Here is an 8,587-nt window from a genome sequence, read left to right on the forward strand (position 1 = left end):
GTTGTTGTTGGGGGCCAATAGGAAGAGGAAAGAGTACTGGATGTGTCCACTGCCTTAATTTACTTGCAATAAAGGCAGGATATAATTAAAAAGTGATCTTTTTTATCAGAAATTTCTAAGCCCTCCACCCACCCATCCCTTCTCTATGTTACTGAGGACAGATGGGATCTTACCCAGAAAAGCCAGATTCCTTGAATTCTCCAGCATGACTTCCCCATGGAGAGCTTTTTGGGCAGGATCCAGCTGAGACCACTCCTCCTCTGAGAAATACACGGCCACTTCCTCAAAAGACACAAAATCCTGAACAAGGAAAGAAGTTTCCCTATTAACAGAGAATCCCAAGCATAATTTGGCATAGTTTTCTTTCACCAATTCAAGGAAACATTCAGAGAACAAAATGGGTTTTGTTTGAACAGAATGGACAGGTAGGTTAAGCCAGGTGTGAATTTTCAACGATCTGGTCTAAAATTTGTCTTGCTCTCAAAACAGCAATATTATAAATTGAATATTGTACAGAATAAAATGAATCTTACCTGAGGCAGAAATTCAGCCACTCTTTCAGCTCTATCACAAAGAGAAGGTGGTTCTAAAAATACTAAGGACAGCTTTCGATTACCTGTGAGACAAAAAATGGTAGAAGCAGACTGTAAAAGAGGGAGAGAGAGATTCCACTCAAGATGAACAAAACAATCATGTGGCTGGATGTTAAAACTTCGTATCCCATGGAAAGACCTTATGTTACCTGGTTTGATGTCCTGACTTTGACCTTCCTGGAAGCTCTCCCTGAATAGCAGCTTCTGACCGGATTGCGGTGAACCTTTGCACCTCTGGGGATACTCGGGGATAGCTTGCAAGGACTTGTGGAGAAGATGTGGCAGGAGAAAGAAAGGAATAGTAGAGAGATAGAAATGAATTATCAATATTGAACACTCAGCCTAACAGGCACCATTGGTTAAGTTGGAAAGTCCATTGGTGAAGTTGTAAAGTCAATAGAATAATTGACCCAAATTCATCCTCTGGAACAATAATAAAAGAGGAGATCTTAGTAGGTCATAATCCCAGAAAGTTCTGCCAGAGAGACATTGACAAATTCAGATTCTCTTTAGAACTGCCAAGATTACATTCTCATACCTGCAACTCTTCTTGCATCTTCTCAGACTCCTGGGTCAGCAAGAAGCCTTCGGCCAGGGACACCGCCTGGGAACTGGTCTCCGCTCCACACTCCCGCACCCATTGCTCCATCTCTGGGGGAAGGACAGACAGGAACTGCTCCAGGAGCACCAGGTCCAACATCTGAGCCTTGGTGTGTCTTTCCGGCTGCAGCCACTGACGGCAAAGGTAGTGAAGCTGACTGCAAACATCTCGGGGACTTTTCCCCTCCTGGAACTTCACTTTTCTGAAGTCACAGAATTGGACCTCTGAACTGCTGGCTTCTTCTTCTTGGCTCTTCAGCCCAGAACTTCCCCCATTCTTCCCACAGCTCCAAGGCTGAGCAGCTGGATGGCCTTTTCCAGCTCCTGCATCTCCTGGGCTTTGTCCCTCCATCTTCTCTCTGCTCTCTAATCCACCACCAAAATGGACCCATGCATCTCCCCAGGTCTTCCTAATCACGAGAGGTCTGGCCAAAGCTCCTAACGCCATTCAGCGCAATTCCTTCACAAGATACTTTGGTCTCCAGAGGAATCAGGAAAGATCTCCAGCCTTCAGAACTGAAATGGAAAACACAAGGATGTTCAACAGGGGAGGGGCAAATCTGAATACTGAACATCCTCCTCCACAAATAAATAACTCAACAAAAAAAAAACAAAGGAAATTAATTTGAACCCACCAACTTCTGCAATGGGTTATTTTGGGGGGGGGGGTATTATTAGATATATTTATTTATGTTTGGGGAAAGTCTGCTAACACTCTTCTGCCTCAACTTCTATCAAGGAATAAAAATATTGGATAATTGCATTTAATATGTTTCCGGTTGCTTTTTCCTAATTATTTATATCAAATAATTTCTGTTGCTGCCTACAATCATTTGCACAATCCAAATTTATGTCTCCAGTCACACACACACACAAATCATGCCAGAAGCCAGAATTAACAAGCCACCATCCAATGAATGGCTCTTCTTTTAACAGGTTCTTTGTTTGCCTGCCGGCAGAGACGCCAAAGAGAACGTGGGGAAAGGCAGGAAAGGAGGAAAGCGGGTTCCAGTCCTTACACGCCTTGCCCTCAACTCTTCACACACGGAACTGCAGCCTTGCATACAAAGGCAACCGGGGGGGGGGGGACTTTGGCCGGTGGCTTCTCTGGGCCCAGGAAAGGGGAGGCGAGGGAAAAACCCTTCTGGAAAAGGGCCGAGAAACCTGCAGGAAATTCTCCAGGAATCAAGACATTCTGCGTGTTTGGGGAAGGCAGCCTCTCCCTCTCCCCGCATGCAGAGGGTTGCCGGAGGAAGCGGAGGATCGATGGCTCCCCTCTTTCTGGCCAGTGGCGTAGCGTGGGGCGTGCAGGGGGGGCCGGCCGCACCGGGCGCAACATGGGGGGGGGGGGCGCGGAGGAAAGGAGAGAGGGGAAGCGAGAGGAAGAAAGAAAGGAGGGGAGAGCGAGGCGGGGAGGGGAGGAGGGGGAGAGAGAGGAGGTTGGGGTTGGGGAAGGGAGAGAGAAAGAGTGAAAATTCAGGGAATGTGGCCCCTCCAGAATCCCCTCCCCGCCTTTTCTCTCCCGGCGATAGTCGGGCGCTTGCAGCTGGCGAAGAGAAGCGGCTGGTGGAGCCGAGAAGGGCTGTTACTGCTTTCGCGTTCTCACGCTCTCCCAGTTGAAGAGTCTCAGGCGCGCTGTCGGGCTAGACTCTGTCAGGAGTTGCTCGCTGAGAGTCTCTCTCTCTCTCTCTCTCTCTCTCTCTCTCTCTCTCTCTCTCTCTCTCTCTCTCTCTCTCTCTCCCTCCCCCCCCCCCCGGTTTTCCCGGCCGCGCTCTCCCTTTTTCTTTCCTTCTCTTTCTGTCTATCTCTCCTTCCAGCACACACTTACGCGCAAAAAAACTCGGGTTGTAAACGAAGGGGGCTCGCCCTAGCTTTCTCTTGCGGACACACTTTCCGTACCCAAACACTCCAGCGGGGAAGGGAGAGAGAGAGAGAGAGAGAGAGAGAGAGTACAATATACGTGTGCAGGCCTTCCAGAGAACCGGAGAGCTGCTGAACCAATCGAGGTGAAGAACTTGAGGCACGGGTTGGAAGGTTAAGCCAAAAAAGACAGCGAAAGGGTGCCTGATGGGTACAATTGAATCCCACCCCTGGTTGTGCTAAGATGGGACCACCCAGGAATAAATAAAAACAGCCGATTTCGAACCATTCTCCACTTCTGACTGCCCCACCTTAAGGAACAGAAGACGGCAGAAATGTGTTGGGCCAAAATAGTTGATCATGTACTTTCTGTGATGGAGTAGCATGGTAGGAAGGAGGCACCAGATTTTCAATGTTGTTCCATTTCCTTTTCTCCATATGAATAGGAGCTAGGCTAGATGAGCCTTGTCCTTTCCTCAGTATTGTGTAAAAAGCAGGGAAACAAACAGAAGAATAGAGTTATTCTTCAAAGCTGTTTCCTCTTATTTCCTACACACTTCCTCTGGAGCCTGACTTTCCAGCAAGCATCTTACAAAGAGAGGTGTGTCAACAGGTAGAAAATTTGCACATGCCCATATGACTGAAGGCTCCTCCTCCTTTGGTATTCCATTCTAAGAGGAATAAAGGGCAGTGGAATAGGAATTGCTTCTTTTGATCTTCCCTGCACACCAAAATACCAGCATTTTCAATTGATGATTATAAAGAACAATTACTACATTTCAGATTGTTTATATGCATTTTCACTTTGGTATCTAGTTAGTTCCTTGCTTTCTGGTTGGGCAATACTCAATATGAGCTGGTTAAATCACAGTGCTACAATAGCATTTTACCAAAGCTCAAAAAACCAAACAACTAACAGCAAAAAAAAAAAAGTAGGTTTTTTTTTTTGCCGTCACTGCTGCTATCTAGTGGTTATATGGTTTTTTGAAGCCCAGATATATTATCACTGATTCATCCAGTATTGGATGCTTATTGAAAACCTCTCAGATGCCTTATGGATTTCAGGTTAGAAAAAGTCAGTGTATTACTTTTTGTTATTCATTCAATGAGATCCCTACCATGTTTCTTGCTCATAATTTTTCCTCTCTTTCCTCTTCCTCTAGGACTTTACAATAAAAAGTACACTTGCTCAATTCAATCCCTGATGGCAGAATCTCCAAAGCTAGTGTGTTTTGTATAAAATGATACCCCTAACTTTCTTATATAACTTTACTCATTCTTTTACCATTTAGAAAAATTGATCAAGTTTGGACCCCTTTGCTGTTCACAGAAAGAAGATGACATGGCAGAAATGATTGTTTTGTGCTGTTTGGGAGGAAAGTTTCACAGGCCCAAATAAAGCCAGGATGAAATATAAAAAGACAGTATTGTCTTGTGTACGTGTTCTCTCTGGGCAGTTTGTTTCTAATTCATTTTTTTTCTCCTTTACACTATATAAAAAGAATTCAAGTAAGTTAAAAAATACTTCTTTTTCTGGATAATTCATCACTCTCTATTCTTAAAAAATTGTCTTCCAGAAAGAAAGGATGGGTAAGCAACTGCAGACAGGCTGTTCTTTGCTATCTCAACTCTTAATTTCACAAGTGAGCTATAGCTACCCTGTAGGGATAAGCATTACAGAATATGGGTCATAGAACAGTTCAGGCAGCATGGCTGTAAATAAACATGGATTCTAATACTTACAGAAATACTTTATCTGACGTTAGTTGTTACTATTTTTGTACTATTACTACTTTTTTGTATATCAATATTGATTAATCCTGCAAAAGGAGTAATTAGAAGTAACTTAAAAGGGAAAAGTGGCTAGAAACATTATTCTGTATTTTCCAGCGGTGACACTGAAAAATATTAACTACATACAATGGTAATAAATATATCACGTTTTGTACTTATTTGAAGCATTTTATTACCCATGCTTGAAAAAGTGAATCCCACAATGGTACATAAAAATAAATAAAGCATAATTTGTCAGATGTGCATAACCTATATCCATCTATAGGTCCCAAGGCATTAAAAACCAATTTAAGAAAGATGTCTGCTTGATAAAAAGTTACGTTGGGCCCCAAGATTAGTCTCAATATGCAAAGATGGCCATGCTATTCCTTTTTTTTTCATCCTGTTACGGTCATGCAATTTTCTTTGTCTATGTCACCTTCTCAGTATTATATATTCTTTGGTTATTATTTGAAAGTAAATTCTAATTTACATATTGGCTACCAATTAAACAGTTAAAAATCTTGTTCACTCATAACTATATTTAAAATATAGGATTATATTTAAATATGCCACAATTTAGATATGGACAGAGACATGTTAGTTCATTCCACAATGTTGGCTTTTAGAAGCCAGTTATCCTTCTAGCAGCGGTCAGCTTTAGATTTGCTTCGCTGGGTGTATAAGTGGAAGCTGCAAGAAAGTTTAACTAATTTTCTTGTCACATTAAGAATCTTTCTTACTATCACTGTTTCTACAGCGAGTTGTGAAAGAAGTTTCTCAAAACTTAAACTAATTAAAACATATCAGAGATCTACAATGAGCCAAGAAAGACTGAGTAATCTAGCAATACTGTCCATTGAGAGACACTTTAATGTAGATTTCAATTCCGTTGTTGAAAAATTTGTGCTAATTAAAAGTAGGTGAATTTAAATTAATCTGTATATACAGATTGATATCTTGCACTTCTATTAAAGAATTACAATTAGAGGTACAGGATTGAGGAAGTTGGCTCCATCTAGCCCAGTCTTGGATCATCTCCAGGGTATGGTTCCATTTTGATGTTTAGTTTTTGTTCTTGATATTTTTTGTCGTTTACGATGGTTGTGAGACGACATATAATAGCATGGCCCATGCTAGGTTACTACATTTGTAGATTTGTATTCATAGACCTGCTGAAAATGTGGAGAATGTGTAATGCATGTTCGCACTCAATAAAGTGTTTGAAAATAAACTTGTATTTAGATGCATTTTACTTTAATTACATCAGTATTTTCATAACAAACAATACATGTGCTTAGGGGGTAAGGATTTCTTTAACTAATCTAGTGGAAGAGACTCGAGTGCTAAAATCCACGGTTAGGGGGCGCAAATTACTTGCCTTGCCCCGGGTGCTGACAACCCACGCTACGCCACTGTTTCTGGCGACCCCGATTTCCTTCCTGGAGAAAACGCGGCAGGTGCGGGGCTGCCCTGCGTGTCCCTTTCTTCCACGGGGTGGCAGGGGAACATGGGACCTCGAACTCTCCCTCCCTCCCTCCCCTTTCCGCCCCTTGGAGCTTGAGGAAGCTTTGCGTGCTCCAGGCTCCCCTCCAGCGTCAGAGGAAAGAGCCCCACTCACTCCGAGTCTCGCCTGGATCTCCACCCGAGAGAGAATCCCTTCCAGCCTCTCGGCCTCCTGGCTCAGCCGAAGCTTCTCAGCGGAGGGAAGAAGAATCGGACGCCGCAGAAAAAGCAGACACGCTCCCAGCCTTTCCCGGGAACTTTTGAGAGCCAGGCGCATGCTCAGTTCCCTCCGGAAGGGGGCTGCCCATTTCTTCCAAGCGCTGACGAGGGAGCCCCCTGGTGGACTCTGGGCGCTACGACAGGGGATCCTGCAAAGGCGCAGAAGACCAGAGCAGATTCCACGGGGGCCAAGGATGATGGGCATGGGAGTGGAAGGAAAGCGGCTCTCCACAAGTCTTGCCTTTCCAAATAGGTGGCCGATTCTATAGAGTTTTACAACTTCCTCTTCTTAATGTCTGGGAACTATTTGTGGTTTGTGGACATTGAGGACATCTTTCTTGAAGCTCCTTTTCTTGAAGATCAGAGTCAGAAACTGGCAAAATCCTTGGCTGATGCACCTCAGGAGATCCCCTCCTCCCACCTCCTCCTCCTCCTCCTGTGCTGAAGGTGATCCAGGCAGGCTATGCGTGGGAAACCCTCCCTCTTCCCTCAGGCTCACAATTCTGGGAGTTGAAACTCAGAATACTCCAGGGGTCCAACAAGGTCAGCAGTCATCGTAAAGGGTTGCCTGGCAAAGTGAATATCAAGCCAGCCATGCACAGAGAGTCCTCGACTGGCAATAATTCAGTGACCCTTCAAAATCACAATGAAAAAAAATGATTCATGACCATTTTTCACACTTACGGAGGTTGCACCATCCCCATGGTCCTGTGGTCAAAATTCAGACGCTTGGCAACTGAGTCGTGTTTATGAAGTTACAGTGACCCATGGTCGTGTCATAACCTTTTGCGATCTTCTAATAAATAAAGTCAATGGGGAAGCCAGATTCTCTGAAAAACCATCTGACTAATTTAACAACTACAGTGATTAACTTAACAACTGGGGCAATAAAAATCCTGAAATGGGACACTTAACGACTTTGTCGTTTAGCAATAGAAATGTTGTGCTCAATTCTGGTCGTAAGTAGAGGACTGCGTCTATTCTTTTCCTTTTCTCTGGAGCCTGCAAAAGAAGGGCATGGCCACAGATTGCGGACAGAAAGTTGGCCTTGCTGGGGAGGTTCCTGTCATAAGAAAAGGGACAGAAAAAGTTGTCCTGGCTGAAACAAAGGGTCTCATGATGGTTAAGTCATGTGGTTTTTTGGGGAATTGTCCTTTTAAGTATTCATGGCCTCCTGCAGCACTCTACCGGCCAAAAACAGCCCAAAAATGAGCCCAAAATCAGCCAAAACAGAAAAAATGTGTCGTTTTGATTCCAAAACAGGCCAAAAATGGCCTGAAACACGGGCCAAAACATGCTGAAAAACAGGTTGAAAACTGGTTAAACAACAGGCCAAAACAGCTGAAGAATGGGTTAAAATGCCCATAAAGCAAGTCTCCAAAACAGGCTGAAAATGGCCCAAAAAAAGGGCCCAAACCTGTCAAAAAACAAGCCAAAAAGAGGTTGAAAAAAGACCCAAAACAAGTTTGAAAAAAGGCCTAAAACAGACTTAACAATGAGCCCAAAATGGCTGACAAATGAGCCAAAAATGGCCTGAAAAGTGGGCCCAAAACAGGCTGACAAACGGTCCAAAAATTGGGCCAATAACAGCTGAAAAACGGCAAAACCACCAAGGTCAGAGTCCACAAAGGACCCTTCATCTCAACCCTGAGCTACAAATATTCTCCCTTATATATTCTCTATGCCATGTAGTCCATCTAGGTTCTTCTTGAATGCTTGGCCAGTCAGTCATTTTCCTCTAAAATAACCTTCCTTGATAGCTACTGCCTTTGGACAAAGCTAGTACATTGAAAGGTATAGATACAATAGCAGAGTTGGAAGGGACCTTGGAGGTCTTCTAGTCCAACCCCCCGCCTAGGCAGGAAACCCTATACCGCTTCAGACAGATGGCTATCCAACATCTTCTTAAAGACTTCCAGTGTTGGGGCATTCACAACTTCTGCAGGCATTTTCTGTTCCACTGATTAATTGTTCTAACTGTCATGAAATTTCTCCTCAGTTCTAAGTTGCTTCTCTCCTTGATTAGTTTCCACCCA

At 43.8% G+C, this 8,587-nt stretch overlaps 1 protein-coding gene across 1 annotated transcript in view; it reads left to right on the forward strand.

Moving 5' to 3' along the window:
* Window positions 1–8,587, forward strand: part of LOC309397387 (uncharacterized protein) — a 275,961-nt gene that overhangs the window by 238,203 nt on the left and 29,171 nt on the right. The gene's annotated exons all lie outside the window — the stretch shown is intronic.

The sequence above is a fragment of the Natrix helvetica genome (genome assembly GCF_964273705.1).
Source record: "Natrix helvetica genome assembly, chromosome: 1".
Classification (NCBI taxonomy): Eukaryota; Metazoa; Chordata; class Lepidosauria; order Squamata; family Natricidae; genus Natrix; species Natrix helvetica.